This window comes from Dermacentor silvarum, chromosome 2, assembly GCF_013339745.2.
Source record: "Dermacentor silvarum isolate Dsil-2018 chromosome 2, BIME_Dsil_1.4, whole genome shotgun sequence".
NCBI lineage: Eukaryota > Metazoa > Arthropoda > Arachnida > Ixodida > Ixodidae > Dermacentor > Dermacentor silvarum.
Window position 1 is genome coordinate 37,633,116 of NC_051155.1, and position 18,880 is coordinate 37,651,995.

Sequence of the window (18,880 nt, forward strand, 5' to 3'; positions counted from 1 at the left end):
ATGCACATACGGAATCACTGAAACCTTGGAAGCTAATTCTTTCTGCCTTTGATTTTTGGTGCATAGTTCTTTATCCTGTTTAAGTTTTTCATTAGTCTAGCACATGACGCCAGCATCACAGCGAGCAGGTACCCGGCCTCTCTCAACCGATCAACTTGCTCATGAAAGGCAATGTTTACTGTGCGGTAACATGAAATGTCTATGTCATTCTTCACAAGCCTGGAATGGCTTTAGGCATAGTTCATTAGCGGTTTTCCAGCTCGGGGCGTGAATGACCAACACACATGTTCTGGTAGAATTTCTAACTTGACATAAAGGAACTGTAGCTTGTTATCTACCGGTACTTCCGAAGTAAAGGTCAAGCCTTCAATAGTAGTAGAAGCCTTTGACTCTCTAGGCAAGTCCTTAAATTTTACTTTGCAAGTACTGGTAGATAAGAAGCTACAGTTTTTTGATAACAAGGTACATGAACTATGCCTCAAGCAATTCCAGGGTTGTAAAGAATGGCACAGTCATTTCATGTTGCCAGTCAGCATTGTTGAAGTCGTGTTACCACACTGTAAACATTGCCTTTCTTGAGCAAGTTGATCAGTTGAGAGAGGCCGGGTACCTGCTTGCTGTGATGCTGGCGTCATGCGCTAGACTAATGAAAAAAAACCTAAACAGGATAAAGAACTATGCACAAAAAATCAAAGACAGAAATAATTAGCTTCCAAGGTTTCAGTGATTCCTAATGTGCATGGCCTTTCACACAGACTTAAAAAGGTGGCTGGGAGTTACGAAGTAAAAGTGTTGTTTTCGGCTAAAAACAAAAGAGGTAATGTGTGTTCTAGAGTAAAAAGTAAGTTCGAAAGTAAGGGTGATGCAAAGAAAGAATGTAGTATTAAACGTCGCTTAAGAACCAATTTCTTGATTGTGCGAAGAATGTTGAGTATCAGGTTCCTATGACATGTGGTCATGTGTACGTAGGGCAGACTGCAAGATGCATTAACACAAGACTAAGGGAACACTTGTCCAGTCTGAAAGGTGGCCCTAGTAAGCATTTGGCCATGCATTGTCAAGAACATGCGGGCTCACCTTGTCTTAGAAGCACCGGCACATTGTTTAGGCAACGAAATCAAACCGCGATGGAAATTGTGGAAGTGCATTGGACTGCAAAACTAAAGTAAAAATGCATTAGTCATCCTTCTGTTTCATTGCTAGATAAAGAGAATTCGCTCCTGTCATCTTATCTTTAACACAGTTTCATCTTAAGTGCTCGTTTTATGTGCATTGCTGTTTTTATGTTGACGGGGTCGCGCTGATGTGTGGCATTTTTATCACATGTGTTGTTATATGCGCTATTGATGTGTCCTGTTGATAGGATTGAGCAGATCTGTGGGTTCTTAAGCAAATGGTTCTTCGTCCTTTTTCGTTTGCGCGCAGAAAATGTTTTAATAAAAAGAGTCCTTTAAAACTGCAAGGAGGTTTTTACTGTGTGCAGTTTAAAAAAAGAAAAAAGCTTCACAGCTGTTACTAAATGCACTCTCCAGATCTTTACACTATGCAGCTGTACTAGTTTACACAGAATACACTTCACCTCTCGTCACGGCCCAGGTGGCTATTCAGGTTTTTCAAAGGTGTTTCATTGTATGGGACGGCACATAGAGCATCACTTATTTGCAAGATATTGCATTCCAATTCTGTCATATGAGATAAATTCATTACAGAGTTTTAAATTGCCCTAAATGTATTACAGCTGTGGACCAGTACACTGGCAGTAGCTTGCAGTAACTATAGCTTGTGGAAATATAATTGCAACTGCCATGTTATGTGTACCTGCTAGTGCACAGGCATCGGCCACAGCAATCTTTAGGGTACACTAGTTTCTTCTATTTTGGAGTACGCATCCTCCACCAGATTAAAATGTGAAGTGGATTGTCATTTGCGGCGTATACTCCTGCGTAAACTTCATAACCATTTCTCCTCATCTGCTCTACAGATCATTGTTGGTACAACTGCAAAAGCAGGGTGCCTGTTTACAGCACCTGTAGAGAGCAAATTCTGCTAATCTTGAATGAATAATCAAATAATTTTAGTATTCTTCAGCAAGGTTAACACTTTGTGTCTTCCACTGTGGTGTTTTTCAAATTCTAAGGTTGGCACATGTGCACAAGGTTTGACTACAGGATGTCATTTTGCAGGAAAAAGTGTATTTGCGCGTGATGTTCTGCTGCACAGAATGTCATGAGCTTTCTTATGTGTCGGTCACCATCTCGCAAACTGCTCCTTTCGGAGTTGGAAGGCAACAATAATGCGAAGCACATTTAATGTTCGAAAAAAGGATGTGCCCTCTGATGCCTTTATTTTCGATGGGGGCGAAATGCGAAAACACCCGTGTACTTAGATTTAGGTGCACGTTAAAGAATCCCAGGTGGTCCAAATTTCCGGAATCCCCCACTATCGTAAACCTCATAATCAGATTGTGGTTTTGGCACGTAAAACCCCATAATCAGATCCTTGGGAATGGCAGACTATTGAGTGCGATGTCTCTTTCATAGAAATCTCCAAGCACGCACCTGAGACTCATATACGTTCAACTTCCTCGAGCTTCAGGCGAAGTACTCGTGTGCAGAATTTTACACAGACGCTTCCAAATCTCCTGCTGGTGTTGCTTACGCAGCTCTGGGACCGTCTTTTTACACATCTGGTGCACTAAATCCGCATACAAGTATTTTTACAGCGGAAGCATACGCTATCCTCTCGGCAATTAAACACATAAAGCTAATGAATGTTACCAAAGCAATTGTGTTCACAGACTCATTGAGCGTCGTTAAAGCTATAATGAGTCTACGAAGACAAAAAAATTCAGTTTTTAATGAACTCTACAGTTGGTTATGCTCAGCTTACATGGGCAACCAAGTGGTCATAGTGTGCTGGGTACCTGGCCATAGAGGCATAAAAGGCAATGTAGCTGCAGACGAAAGTGCCACGTCAGTAGTTTTTAAACATACAGATAAAAACGTAGCTATCGCTTCCACAGACCTGAAGCCTTTCTTGTGCCATCAGTTGCGGAGATTTTGGCAAAGGCAGTGGGACAGCGAAGTTTCAAACAAGCTACATATGATCAAACCCAGAATAGGGAAATGGATGACAGAGAAAACGGCAAGACACAAAGAAGTGCTTCTCTGCAGGTTAAGAATAGGTCATACCTATGGCACACACTCTTACCTCCTTTCTAGAAGTGATCCTCCAAAATGTGATAGGTGTGGCGACATTCTTACAGTTCTCCATGTTCTTGTAGAGTGCCCTCAAATAGAAGCCCAGCGTAAAAAGTACTTTTATCTTGCCTATCGTCAGCAAATCCCTCTTCACCCAGCATTCTTTCTTAACCATGAGCCGCTTTTTGATTTTAGTACAGTCTTAAAATTTTTAGCAGACGTAAACACTTTACAAATCATCTGGCCAGGGTATCTGTAGCGCAACCTCGTTTTGCAGGTTGCAGCTGCAGCAGAAAAAGTGTTTACAGCACGTGCCTCACAGCCCTTGTTTTCAAGGAACCTCCTGAGGCACTAGTGCTATTGTATACGTTTAGTACATCATTAATTCGTAACGGAATTGTTATAGTCATAACTCTAATCATTAGTCATTGTCATTATTTTAATACCAATATATTTTACGCAATTTACAGCGTCTTTCTTTTAGGCCCTTTTACAGCCACGTTACATCAACCATTTAACTCATAGACCACTCTATTTATAGTGCACAGAAAAACTATCACCATTTGTCATGGCGCTCTTTGGCCATATCTGGCCCTTGCGCCAATAAAAACCACATATTATTATTATTATTATTAAACCCCATAATTAAATTTTTTCTATCTTCTTATTCTCCTCACTTGATGCCTAGTCTTCTAATAGCATGATCGACACGATGAGCATCAATGTGATGTGTAATTATTGTGTATTGGAGACCAGGGTACATTCATTTTAGCAGCTTTTTCGGTTGACTTGAATCAGTATTGTAGAGTGCCGTTTGCTTCTTTTACTCATTGTTACCAAATATCACTTTTGACTGCGGCAACAAGTATGTTGTTTGCTAGCACTCCTGCCAACCGATATAACTTGAAGGCATCTGTGATAAAAAACAGCTAATGATTTCGCAAGAGCTAAGGTCCAGTGAGACCAATAAATTTTAAGCTAATACCTGTGGATGGTACTGCTGAATGAATGCCCATCCAGTAGGACTGTCCATACCATTTTCTTCCATAAAATTACATTGAAGATTTGAACAGAATCTGAATGTAGACTTGTCTGCAAAGTGACCCATTTTCTTATCCAAGTAATACAGCTTCAGCAGGAAGACTGAAACTTCAAGTCGTCAGTAGTGGCATGAACATACAGTAAACAGTGCTAAACTTTTCTCTATCTTGCACCTTGCTATCATTTCCCGTCCCATTTTTTTCGCAGGCTGTTCTTTACTATTTATGGTCATACCCAGTTTAATTTGGTGTCCTTACTTATTTAATATTTGACCAATATCTTTTTTTTCTTTATCGGATCTTGATGAAATGTTTATTGATAACGTACCTACATTTGCCATTTCCACTGATCTTAACCAGACACATCATGTTACAAAGTTTATTTTGCCTAATTCTTCATTGCTTTTTTTTCGCCAAATGTCCAAACAGTTTATTTTAATTCCTATGTTGATATCTGGGAAGAATAGGTCTACTAGGTCTGCAGATAGTTTACTGTTTAGGTCATCCCTACTCATTGTAACAACTTACAGCAGTGCCTCTACCCACTCCGTCACAATCACTGTAAAACACGCCCTTCCTACCTTTATTTTAACACTTTGGTTTCTCTTGACCTACTATATGCACCAGATGAGGGTAGGGACGAGTGAGCTATGCACATCCAAAACCGCTGCCAAGGAAAACAGTTGCTGTCCTGATGACACGTATCTGTCGAAATGTTGGCTACAGCAACATCCCTTGTTCTGACAATGTTGAACCACGTTCATGGTTTTTCAATACTTCAGTTACCGCTTTGTTGTGTTCTGTGATTGTCTTTTGTTGCCATTTCGTTTAGGATGGAAATTCACCAATATTATTTACTTCTCCTAACAGCAGCAAGTTTATCCTTGCAAGGCATGTGGGAACAGCTTTCACCAGGAAACAGTGCAAGACGAGTGGTCGAAGAAAATAAAATTGCTTCTGTGATCTAAAGTACTTGACGAATAAAATTTTGCACTTATTTGTATATATGTCGTGCAATTCATTCATATCACAAAAGGCAAAGTGTTTGATCTTTTGAGCTATTTCAATGTGTTGGCCAGACAGTTTTCTCCATAGCGACCTTCTGCTTCTACAATGAGCTGCATTCATGACATTTGCATTAGAGGATATGTACTAACGGGGACAAAAGTGCCCAGGACGTGCGAGTGTCGACCAAATTGCATCTCCTGTCTATCAGCCGCTATAATCTGTGTTGCAGACCACTTTCCGAATGCAAATGTTAGCGTGGCTGATCCCAGCAGAAAGTGCAGCAATAAAATTCGGTCGACATTCGCACATTTTGGGCACTTCTGTCCCCGATAGTACATTCTCTAAACAATCAATATGCTCTGTAAAATGTAATACAGGAAACACCTGTATTTTAACGATTGGACCGTATAGTACAGATTTAGCATACGGAGCCTTTTTATTTCTGAGTACGGAAACACCTGTATGTTAACGGTTGGACTGTGTAGTACAGATTCAGCATACAGAGTCTTTCGTTTTCTGGATACGGAAACACCTGTATTTTAACGGTTGGACCGTATAATACAAATTCAGCATACGGAGCCTTTCGTTTCCTGGATACGATAACACCTGTATTTTAACGGTTGGACCGTATATTACAGATTCAACATACAGCGCCTTCCGTTTTCTGAATACGGAAAGCACCTGTACATTAACGGTCGAACCATACGATTCAGCATACAGAGTCTTCCGTTTTCTGAATATGTAAGCACTCGTGTTTTGTAATACGGTCTCTACTTTTACGGTTGTCCGTTCTACGGAAATGACCGTTCTTTACTTACGGAAAGTGTTCGGTCACAAATTACCAGCGGATTTGCCGTAAAACCAAAGCAATTTTTTTTACAGTGTAGGTTGCTCCTGTGCAGAGCTAGTTTACGGCACCTACGCCTTCCATGCGATTTCTTTCTTGCCACCAGTAAAACACCAATGCCATCACCTGCCGACTACGTTGCCGAACTGCAAGCTTTCTTCAGCCAGATAAGCCCCGTGCATACACGTTCACAAGAAGCAAGGTCTTCGTACGTTTCTCCCGCACTCACCTCTGCTAGCCACGTTTTCGTGCGTAACTGTGCCGTGTGGAAGCCTTTGCAGCCACACAACTCCGGGTCATATGGTGTTCTCGAGCGTCGTCTGACGACTTTTGTCGTAAACGTCAACGGCCGATCAGACACAATTGCCCTGGAACGTCTCAAACCAGCCTACACTGAAGCACCCGCGCCATCGGCCCCACCGATGTGCGACGCAACCCTGCTGCATCCTTCGATGCCGCCTCCGTACATGACACCGAAGACCAAAGCCAAGACACGACGCGTCACGTGGACTTTTCATCGTTCGTGAAACTTTCCTCCTCTCTAGGGGCGGAGCCCTCTGGAGCGGCACTATCATCGGCGTCGCCTGAGAATCACGTAGACGCTCGTGTCTGCACCAGGCACGAGCGGCTGGCACGCACCGGCACGGGCTAGCGTTCCGAGACAGATTAAAAATGCTACGATAAGAGATCGGGTGTCGGTTCTTCCTCTCCCGCGAGAGCCCGAGACTTTACCGGTCTACGTGGTCGCTAGTCGCCACAAAATAAATGTTCAGTTGATAGATTTTGTGTTCTGTGCTGTCCCTTCAGGCCCATGTTGTCTCGCATTCAATGATTTAACATGAACCCACAATAACTTTCTCATTTACTTGTCAGTCAGTGTTCATAAACCCAAATTCTGTTTTGAGCCAGAACGTTGCTATTTATGTCACTTCCGGTCAGTATAGTACTACTCCTCTGGCTTCTCATAAAGCATGCTAATATGTACTTCTGCATGCGCGTGTAATATACGCGCGACTGTGCACTTGTGGTGTTGTGGGACCGACGCAAGAGAAGCCAAAGAGAGAAGCGAAACTGAGAAGAGAACAGAAAAGGAAGAAGAAAGCACGAGGCACGGGCGATGGAGAGCGTGAGCAGCGGGGCTTGAAAGGCTGGCGGCAAGGAGGCGGTGCCGGTTCGGGCGGTGGCTGCAGCGCATCTCGAGACCGAGCGAGTAGGCAGCCCTGCTGTTTTAAGGAGCAAGACTGTTCCGGGGACGTTCACGGATGACTGGCCAGACTGTCCCAGGGACGTTCACGGCCCACGGACCAGACTGTTCTGGGGACGTTCATGGACGACTGGCCGGACTGGCCCGGGAGCGTTCACGGACGACGGTGAATGCTCGAACGGTGTTGACGTCACGGAGTGGACTGGCTGGTCAGGCGAGAGGACACGGCCTTGGCCCACGACCTGGGCTCCGTCAACCGTTGCTAACGCAGTTCAGCACCCGGTCTCACCGACGTCTCCAGGAGAACGTAGCTCCCACCCACTCATCAACCGTGCGGGTCCGCCACAACCCAGGGCGACGTGGCAGGCAGCGTCAACAAGAGGCTATGCGACTCATCCTCCGCCTCCCCCTCGGCAACCACCCCGTCGTCTGAGCCGACGCAACTGACCGGGTAGATTCGAGTGTCACTATCGCCGTGACTAATATATTTACTGAGTCATTTACGGGTGGAACATTTAACACTTATTTACTGTAAACCTTTCAACGCATATTTTTCATTTATTCTTTCATATCTGTCATATATACAAGTGCTAATGTGGTATAAGTGTGGAAACGGCTCTGTCTATTACTCGCACCAAGGTTCCCCTTGAGTGCACAACACTGAACCTGAACCTGTCCTCACAAATTGGCGTCCGCAACGACAGGACAAAGCCGGTTGTTACACAGTGTAGTTATAGTAGATACGGGATGAATGCCCAGGAGCTTAGCGCATTAGCGGAACGCATGGGTCTGGTTGGCCCAGAACTGAAAGAGTGCATTGATGAGGAACGGAGAAGGGCGTGTGAGGAACGTGTAGCGGAACGTGAGATGGAAAAGGATCGTCTAGAGCGCGAGGAAAAGATTCTGCAGTTGCGCATAAGGCTATAGCGGAGATGGGTGGAGCAGGTGCCCACGTAAATGTCTCTCAGTCGCTCGCAAGCAACCAGGCAGAATCCTTGGTTTCCGTGAACCCGCATAACATGATCTCTCTGTTCAACGAAGCCCGCGATGACTTGGACGCATATCTGAAGCGGTTTGAACGAGTAGCCACTAGACAGGGTTGGCCAAAAGAGAAATGGGCTACAGCCCTCAGCTTATGTCTTGACGGTGAAGCGTTGATAGTGTTTGGTCGATTGTCTCCGGAGGATTCTCTAGACTATGACAAGACCAAACTGGCATTGATGCAACGTTTCCAGTTTACAGCGGATGGCTACCGCGAAAATGTTCGCCATAGCAAGCCCCAAGATGGTGAGACTGGTAAACAGTACGCTGCCAGACTATTTAGCTTATTCGACAGATGGGTTTAACTCTCCAATGGAGGAAAGACTTTTGAAGCTGCCTGCGACTTAGTTGTTGCAGAGCAGTTCATGGATAACTGCCATAGTCGAATAACGCTGTTCCTACGCGAAAGAAATTGCAGAACAGTGGAGACAATCGCAGAAGCCGCGGATCACTTCCTGGAAGCGCAGCGGCAAAATAATTTCCTCACATTCAATGAGAAGACAATAGACCGCACTGCAAGAGAGGATGAGACACGCACAGAAAGAAACTCAGTCAAGTGCTTCCTCTGCAATAAAAGTGGACACAAGCCTTCTGACTGTCAGGTCAATTCGAAAAGACCTTACTGCGACTATTGCCAAAGGCCGGGACATGACACGCGGGACTGTAGGAAAAAGAAAGGCGCCGCAAGCACTGCTTCTGCCTGCTGTATGTCGCGCGAAAATGAGGAACAGCAAAAGCTGTCGTGCGTCCTCCATACTAACGAACAGACGGAGGGTAAAACATTGTCTCTACATGCCAACGATATGCCAGTGCAGAACGGTGAACTTTATGGGCAAATTGTGTCCGTATTGCGGGACACTGGCAGCAATATCATTGTGGTACGCCGTGCTCTCATACCCGACACGGCTTTAACGGGCACAACGGCGATAATGTTACTGGCGGATGGCCGGAGTATCGAGGTGCCAGAAGCCGTAGTGGAAATTAGTCGCCATATTTTTCAGGCACCGTGGTAGCAAAGTGCTTGGAAAATCCCTTATATGACATTATCATTGGAAACGTTGCCGGTTCTCACCAACCAACGAATCCGGACGATCAATGGAAGACTCCTTCAGGCAAAACGACTGCGACATCGCCAGACCGGAACGAATCGGTCGTCGAAAAGAACCTACCTTGGCGGCTTCTTCCTTCGTCGAAGCTACAACTACAAGGAGAGACCCGAAAGTAGGTCTCAACTCTTTGCAGCTGTCTAAACCAACTTTCTGTATTGAACAGGAAAAGGACAAATCTCTACAGGGGTGTAGAGGAAAAGTCGGGAAGATAATGTCTGGAGGGAAAACCTCAACGCAAACATTGTTTTACGACAAGGGCGTCTTATATAGGACTTATCAGCTCTGTCTGGGTAAATCGGTGCAGCAAGCTGTGGTACCGATGTGTCTGAGAGCCCAGGTGCTATCTTTGGCACACGAAAACCCAATGTCCGGACACCAAGGCATCAAAAAGGCAACGGACCGAGTCCTCGCATGTTTTTATTGGCTCGGAGTGCAAGAAAAAGTCCGCCGATACGTACGTTCATGCGATGTGTGCCAACGGACGTTTCCTAAAGGAAGACTTTGCAAAGCACCATTGGGACGCATGCCACTAATAGACACGCCCTTCGAGCGAGTCACCGTAGACATTATTGGCCCATTGTCTCCCGCTTCATCTCCCACAGCATCCGGGTATCGGGTGGGAAAATCCACGAACGTATTGACGTTCGTGGATTTTCCCACCCGATACCCGGATGCTGTGCCCCTACCTTCCATTGACGCAGCCACAGTGGCCGAAGGATTGGTAGAAATATTTTCACGGATTGGCTTCCCTCAAGAAATTCTGTGACCAGGCATCGTGCGTCGAACATGATGAAAGAATTGAATTCATTGTTGGCAATGAAGCACTTGAGCTCTACTCCGTACCATCCTATGTACAACGGAATGGTAGAGGGCTTTAATGGCACACTGAAGCAAATGCTGCGCAAGTTGTGCCAGGAACAGCCCAAGTCCTGGGATCGTTTCCTTGCACCACTTCTATTTGCCTACAGGGAAGTACCTCAAACAAGCCTGGGTTTTTCCCTGTTTGAGTTGATATATGGAAGGCATGTGCGAGGACCCCTTACAGTTCTAAAAGAGCTCTGGACTAAACAACACCTTAGTAACGAAATCAAGACGACATACTCATACGTTTTTGATCTCACGCAACGTCTCGAACAAACCTTGGAACTTGCGCATCAAAACTTGCTGCGAGCACAAAAGAATCCAAAGAAATATTTTGACAGGGGCGCCAAGCGCCGACAACTGAAGGTCGGAGATTGAGCATTGATACCGCTCCCAACATACAACAACAAATTGCTTATGCAATGGAAGGGACCACACCCGGTAATCGAAAAAAAAGAATTAGTATGATTACTGGGTGGATTTAGGCCACTGTAAGAAGCTCTTCCACATAAATATGTTGAAATGTTGAAACGCTACGAGGAACGCTCTATCCCACCTTGTCAAGCTTCAGTGTTTGTCATCGTAGTAGGAGCCGAGAGCGAAACACCTCTTCCGAGTTTTGAAATTGAACCGGGCAAAGGAATCGAGGCAATTAAAGTCTCCGATGAACTAGACAACAGTCAATGCTCCGAGCTGTATACTCTTTTAGATACCTACAAACATATTTTTTCTGAGATTTCGGGGAAAACTAACCTGCTAGAATGTCGCTTAGAGTTAACTACCACCGAACCCATCAATACTCCGCAATACCCACTGCCGTTCGCCTTGAGAGAAGTTGTTGAGGAAGAGGTTAATGACATGCTGAAGTTAGGAGTTATACAACGCTCTCAGTCTCCTCGCAACTCACCCTTGGTTCTTGTACGGAAACCTGACAAAAGGTACCGAGCGCTCATTGATTTTCGCCGTATCAACAACGTACCCACCGCGAATGCAGAGCCCATCCCCAGAACTGACGTAATGTTTGCGGAAGTTGGTATAAAGAAGCATTTTTCAAAGTTTGACCTGACGAAAGGCTATTGGCAGGTGCCATTAGCGGAATCTTCAGGGGCCCAAACAGCTTTCTCCACTCAGTCCGGTCACTACCATTTTCTTTTTATGCCATTCGGGATCAAAACGGCATCCGCCATTTTCGCTCGCCTGATGAGGACCTTACTTCAGGGCATAAAAAACGTCGTGCATTGTATTGACGATGTACTTGTGGTAACCTCGACATGGACAGAACATCTAGAAGCTCTACAACAACTCTTTCATCGAATACGAACGGCTGGGTTTACGATAAAACCACAAAAGTGTGAAATTGTAGCGTCGTCAATCACGTTTTTAGGCCATCGCTTGGGACGCGGACAAGTCCAACCAGTAGAGACCACAATAACCAAAATACTCAATGCGCCGAAGCCGCAGACAAAGAAGCAAGTGCGATCGTTTCTTGGCTTGGCAGGGTATTATCTTGACCTCATCCTGGGCTACGCCGATACAGCGCAGCCTCTGGTGGAAATGACGCGAAAATCGGCGGCAAACCAAGTCATTTGGACACCTGCACGCGAGGACGCATTTTCGAGGCTTAAGCTCTCTCTCTCGTCACGGCCCGTGGTAAAGGCACCAGATTTTGACAAAAGAGTTTGTGCTCCGGACAGACTCGTCCAACACAAGCATAGGCGCCATTCTGTTGCAACTATACGATGGTATGCTTCACCCAGTCTCCTATGCTAGTCGGCAACTTCTCCCACGAGAGACACAGTACTCTCGGATTGAACGTGAATGTCTGGCACTCGTATGGACGATAGAAAAAGTCCACATATTTTTGTATGGAACCTTTTTTGTCGTTCAGACAGACCATCAAGCACTGCAGTATCTTTCGCAGGCTAAACATTCAAATAGCAGGGTACTTCGTTGGAGCTTGGCCTTGCAGGAATATTCCTTCCGCGTGGAACACATCAAAGGATCTGCCAATGTTGGTGCCGACTACATAAGCCGTTGTGACAGTGCAGAGACCTCAATGTAAATGCATGTACTCAGATCAGAGAATGTATCCTCTGTGAACCTTCGGGATATATTTCAACTCTGAACATTCTTTTTATTTATTTCCCGCGCATATATTTCCCAGCAGTTTTTTTTCCTTTCTTCTTAAAAAAACTCCTTCAAGGGGGGGGGGCTTTTGTAATATAAGCGCGACTGTGCACTTGTGGTGTTGTGGGACCGACGCAAGAGAAGCCAAAGCGAGAAGCGAAACTGAGAAGAGAACAGAAAACGAAGAAGAAAGCACGAGGCACGGGCGAAGGAGAGCGTGAGCTGCGGGGCTCGAAAGGCTAGCGGCAAGAAGGCGGTGCTGTTTCGGGAGGTGGCCGCAGCGCATCTCGAGACCGAGCGAGTAGGCAGCCCTGCTGTTTGCAGGAGCCAGACTGTTCCGGGGACGTTCACGGACAACAGACCAGACCTGTTCCGGGGACGTTCACGGACGACTGGCCAGACTGTCCCGGGGACGTTCACGGCCCACGGACCAGACTGTTCTGGGGATGTTGACAGACGACTGGCCGGACTGGCCCGGGAACGTTCACGGACGACGGTGAACGGTCGAACGGTGTTGACGTCACGGAGTGGACTGGCCGGTCAGGCGAGAGGACACGGCCTTGGTCCACGACCTGGGCTCCATCAACCGTTGCTAACGCAGTTCCGCACCCGGTCTCACCGACGTCTCCAGGAGAACGTAGCTCCCACCCACTCATCGACGGTGCGGGCCGCCACAACGCAGGTCGACGTGGCAGGCAGCGTCAACAAGGGGCTAAGCGACTCATCTTCCGCCACAAACTCGGCAACCACCCCGTCGTCTGAGCCGACGCAACTGACCGGGTATATTCGTGTGTCACTATCGCCGTGACTAATATATTTACCGCGTCATTGACGGGTGGAACATTTACCACTTATTTACTGTCAACCTTTCAACGCATATTTTTCATTTATTCTTTCATATGTGTCATATATACAAGTGCTAATGTGGTATAAGTGTGCAAACGGCTCTGCCAAGGTTACCCTTGAGTGCACAACACTGAACCCGAACCTGTCCTCAGAGTATGGTTTATGTAATGATAGCCTCATAGCACCAGCTGTATTTTGGCTATAACTAACTGTTCAAAACGTGATCAGAGGTGGATACTAGGAGAGCTCTTCTGGTTGGCTGGCACAACCTCTCCCTTTTTCTGCACTTCATAAAGCTGAAATACTCTACTTGGGCCCACTTAAACTGCTTACGTGGTGCTTGTATAGTCTGTTTAAAAATTACTCAATAAACAAATATTTTCACTGCTCCTTAGCCTTCCTATTGCAGCAACTTGGCATCTTCAGAATAAACGTAAACCAATTGGTTATCATTGTAAATGTGCATACTACAGCGTGAAGCTATGGCAGTGTGATCCGCGCATTCATAATATTGTTACGCGAATTACGAGTCAGTTAAACGAGAAACTATTTACAGATTATATTAACAGCAGCACTGACCGGTTGGGTACGCAGCGCGAGGCCAGTTCGTACTGCCTCCTCTTCGCTCAAGTGATGGCGCCCGCGCACCTCGTTCAAACGACCAAATACAACACGCGTGCAGCATAATCACCCGGCGGCAGAATAGCCGTCTTGGAGCGTCTAAATGTCACCACTGCGAGGGTGATACTTCAGTTATGTAACGCGCACGATATCACTGGACTGAGAAGCAGATGGGGCGTCAGGGGCGATTCCATAGGTGGCGGGAGTCACGGCACGAAGTACTCGGTATGGGCCTGTGTAGCGAGACAGCAGTGTATCTGACAGGTCAACCTGACGCGTCTGAGACCTCAGAAGCACCAAAGAACCAGGCGGGAAGCCCATGTCTCAGTGGCGCCGGTCGCACAAACGCCTTTGACTCTCTTGGAAGTTCAGAAGACCATAGAAAACACACAAAAGTGGACGGTGCACAGCTTCTCATTTTTATAACCGATATATTGTTATAACCGGTATATTTATAAGTGGGTTCTACTGAATTTGCTCGCTGACTGCATGCATTGCTCATTTGTGCTCCATGCGAGCTGCCTTGGCACCTCCTTTTACACATAACCACATTGTCACTTTCCTTACCATGCCTAGCTGAGCATGTAGTGCAAGACTACCTTTTACTGCCTATCACAAAAAAGTAAAGACTGGTTAGCCATCATCAGAAGCTGGCAGATGACCTGCCTTTTTTCTTTTCTTTGTGATAGGGTGTACCTTGTTGATGTAGAGACTTCTGTTGACTGATTTGGTTTAAGCAAAGTAACGGTCTTTGACTGGCCCAGTTTCCGCCCAGTTTCAGGAAGCGGCACATGTGTTTTGTTGGCTATTAAAAGCATGCAGTATATGCTTTCAATGTTGTAATGCACGACACAATACACAGTGCCAAGCAGATGCTTTAATATGCTTATTGCACTCGTGTAGGTGGGCAAAATGTCTAGGCATGCACATCAATACGTTGGACCATATTATATGATGTAGCTGCTTAACCACCACCTTGCGTTTCTCATTGTTGATAATGTGAGCATTACTCTAATGGACGTGACTCGGATCCAGAAGATTAGCAACTCATTAAATATTTATTCAGCAGGTTATTATATTGCTACACGGGGGTGGTATTTGATTGTTTGAACAAGGCGCACGGGTGCCATCACTCGAGAAAAGAAGAGGAAGAACGAGCTGGGCTCACGCTGTGAATCTAACCGGTCAGCGCGGCAACCGCTGTTGTAAATATAACCTGTAAATAGTTGCTCGTCTTACTGACTCGTCCTTCGCGTAACGTTGTGGTGGAGGTGGAACGTTCCCCGTCCTCGCCACGGAGCTCCGAAGCGGCCGCACCGTCGTCCTCTCAGCCATGGCTTCCGATGGAAACACCCGGTCGCCGAAATCAGTTTTCGCAGGTACACGGTACCGCTGCACTGCACGGGCAGAGAGGCGAAGGAAGTTACGGCGCCAACACGGACCGCCTCGGCCGTCCGAACGACCACCTCTCCAGGCGGCAAATGATTTGGCTCACGTACTGCGTGAGCAAAAGCGTAGACATATGGATGTTGAAAGAAACCGTAGACTTGTTTCCTCTATCGGAGCACGCCATCGCCGACTGGAGGAGCTACCCCCGTAAGGTCGCGAGGGACGAGCTGCTGGCGCGAGCTCCACTCGGTGGCCCCGGGAAGACAGCGCAAATTGGCGAGTGCCTTCTTCGCGGCGAGCAAAAGTGCAATCGAGGCCGCCTAATGACGGGCGACAACGTTCCGTCGAGCCGCCAAAATTACGGTGGTGTTAAAGATAGTGGCCCATGGGTCTTCGGCATGGTCTGCGCGACCTGAGGGGTGCTGCTACTTTTCAAGTTCGACCGACGAAAGGCGGCGACGCTAGGCGCCATTATTGCAGCCAATGTTCAACCGGGGACCATTATTCATAGTGACGAATTGGCCGCATACAACTGTATCCCAAATTTAGCGGATGCTAACGGGGCTATACCTCAATGTGCATTGGGAGACAGTTAACCACAGCGTGCACTTTGTGGAAACCAACACGGGCGTTCACACGCAAAAAATAGAAAGTTATTGTGATAAAGTGAAGCGCCACCTCGTCAGCAGTGGGTACAGAGTAACTGCACTGATGCTGGAGTCCCACCTGGGATGAATGTGGTGGCACTCAACGGCCACGTGCGCTGTAAAGACCCTTTCTTGCGTTTGTTAGAAGCCACGGATCGCTCGGGCTACCCAGTATAAAGACTCTTTCCTGCGGTTGTTAGAATCCATCGCTCGGTGCTAGCCAGTATGAAGGTGCGTCACGACGTAAAAGAAAAGGCGTAGTTTTTTTATCCTTGCATGAGTGTTTTCCGACATTCCTGAGTGCTTACACGTTAAGCGCGCGCCACACCACTTCTGCGCTAGCCGACGCTACCTTCGTCTCGCAGCCTTACTTTAGCGCGAGCAACGAGCAATCTGTTGAAAGCCCAGTGTAATTAATCAGGCGCACACCAATCTGTGCTCGGAAATTGGAGCGCAAGCACGTAGCGAGCCGCACCAATTCAATCCAGAGGAAAGAGAAAGAGCAACGAGCGATCTGTTCAAAGCCCAGTGCGAAAACCAAGCGCACACCAATCTGTGCTCGGAAATGCTAGCGCAAGCACGTAGCGAGCCGCGCCAATCCAATCCAGAGGAAGAAAGAGGAGGGCGAGCGTGCCCTCGTGGTATAACGCGAAACGATTAAACTACACATTAGTCTAATACACATTCAGTGTACAACTTGTCAACTTTAAAACACCTATACCCTACGGTATTGTGACTAATATCATTGTACTAAATGCATTTATTTGATAACTTGCTAGTGCCTCTAATGCACTCGGTGGAACGACAAGCAAGTGAAAGAATGCACGACCGTGCACCGACCGTATGATCACGTGAGCCCCAGTTTGTCGACCGCCCATATGGCAACGCCCAAGGGATGATGGCCACCCAGAGTGAATCTAGATAAACCAATGAAACTGGAGGTGTGCCGACGGACAAACTTTGTCGTGTTACCATTAGTTCTTTCATCTTGGGGCGTCGCCAGAGCTCGTGAAGATCCCGAGTTTCGCCAAACTCGGGGCACCCTGCATAGCACCCCTGGTGACATTTTTGGTGTAGACCGAGACATGAAAACAGAGGACAGCAGAAATATTCGCAGGATACTACGGCGACAGGCTCTCTCCGCCGGCGGTGCTTGAAAGAGGAGCATGGGGAGAAGGGTGGGCGATATTCACTATACCAAAAAATATATCCTGCACCGCTGCTGTTGAAGTACACCGGATTGCTTGGAATTCTACACCGGACCGGCTCACGAACGTTGTTAGATCTCTAGAAGGCGGAGCAATAGCTGGAATGCAAGTGCCACTGAGGAGTCAACGTATCTTAAGTCCTGCGCTAGCGACCTCTTTCTGGATTTTTTGTATCTCTACACATATATAGTGCCCACCTGTTATGGTCCCAATAGAGACTGGCAATATTGTAAATAAATAAATAAATAAATAAATAAATAAATAAATAAATAAATAAATAAATGTATCGAATGACATCGCAAGAAGTTGGGAAAACTAAATCTAGAGACGTCACCTCAATTACCCGACACACGATTGTCGGTGGTTAATGGATGACAGGTTGTCGGTGGTTAATGGATGACAAGATGAGTAAATCTCACAAAACGACGTAGCCGGCACGGTTGGCAACCACATTAAATCTTGCTGAAAGTTGAAGTCGCACACAATGACTCTTAAAGACGCTTCTTCGAAAGACAGTAATAAATGTAACCGCGGTGTATTTCAGCGCTAACTTATATGGACATTATGCTTTGCAAACTTTGTGCCAGGCAAGCAAAATTTCCAGCAAAAGGTTATAATTTTTATAGTTGCTCATACCAAGGGCGCTATAACGTAAAATGATTGCAAACTGTCTTGAATCCTATTTCTGCAATAAGCCTCCACGATTGGTGAAAACATTTTCGGGCCACTCCAAACTTCGCCTGTCTGTCACGCGACGTCACGAAAACCGTGATAGCTCCCCATCTGATATAACGTGTACACACTGATTATGCATGATTAAACCTAACAAAATAGAAATAATCATTCCTTATTCGACGCCTTTTCACCATTAGCCCTCTGCTATTGGTCCAATGCTTTCTGGCTACGCCCACTTCGCCTGTCTGTCACGCCACCTCACCAAACCGCAAAAACTCACCACGTCAATGTAACATGTATGCGAAAGAAATGCATTAATATGCCGAACAAAACTGAAAAATTTTCTGAATAGCCACAGAATGCCCCATTCCGAAAGGAATAGAAGATGGCCGCCCGCCGATCGCTCAGGCCCTCGCGACTCGCACCTGCCGGTGAGCATGTATTTGTTTGCGCATGATAAACCTTTTTGCACGGCAGTAAAACGTTATCGAGCCCTTTCGGCATGCATACGACTTCGCTCTAATAACTCTTCCTTGCTGAGGATCCGATTTAGCGGCACTCTTATCCTTTCGTTGCACGCCGCCGCAATTTTAAACCACCCACTGCAAGCTAAGTAAGGCGAAGCGGACCAATCAGAGAAGCCGGCACCACCATCTTGATGCGCTTATCTATTTTCACTGGCTGATTCCGCCCCATCGAAACCCTCTCCACTATACGGTGCTGCTCGCCTCTTGTCAGCCAATTAGATAAGAAAAACTGCTGAGTGTAGACAATGTTATTGGTTTTGACAGCAAACAAAGGTGACCTCCTATAAACGAGGAGAGTGTTTGATTGGGTTGTTCAGACTAGAGCACTGCACGGGCTCGGGCTTACCCGAAAGCCCGGGCCGGGTAGAGCAGTTTTTTCACGGGCTCGGGCCGGGCTCGGGCACGGCGTGTGCTTTTTGACCCGGGCCCGGGCCGGGCTCGAGTTTTTTTACGCGGGCCCGGGCCGGGCTCGGGCTTTCTGCGAGTTATTCTCGGGCTTCTCAACTCTGAAAAACATGTATTTTTCGGTC

The 18,880-nt window shown here is 46.7% G+C and overlaps 1 protein-coding gene across 1 annotated transcript in view; it reads right to left on the bottom strand.

Annotated features, from left to right (window-relative positions):
- The window catches only part of LOC119439969 (neprilysin-like), a 500,589-nt gene that overhangs the window by 320,599 nt on the left and 161,110 nt on the right, over window positions 1-18,880 (bottom strand). The window lies entirely within an intron of this gene.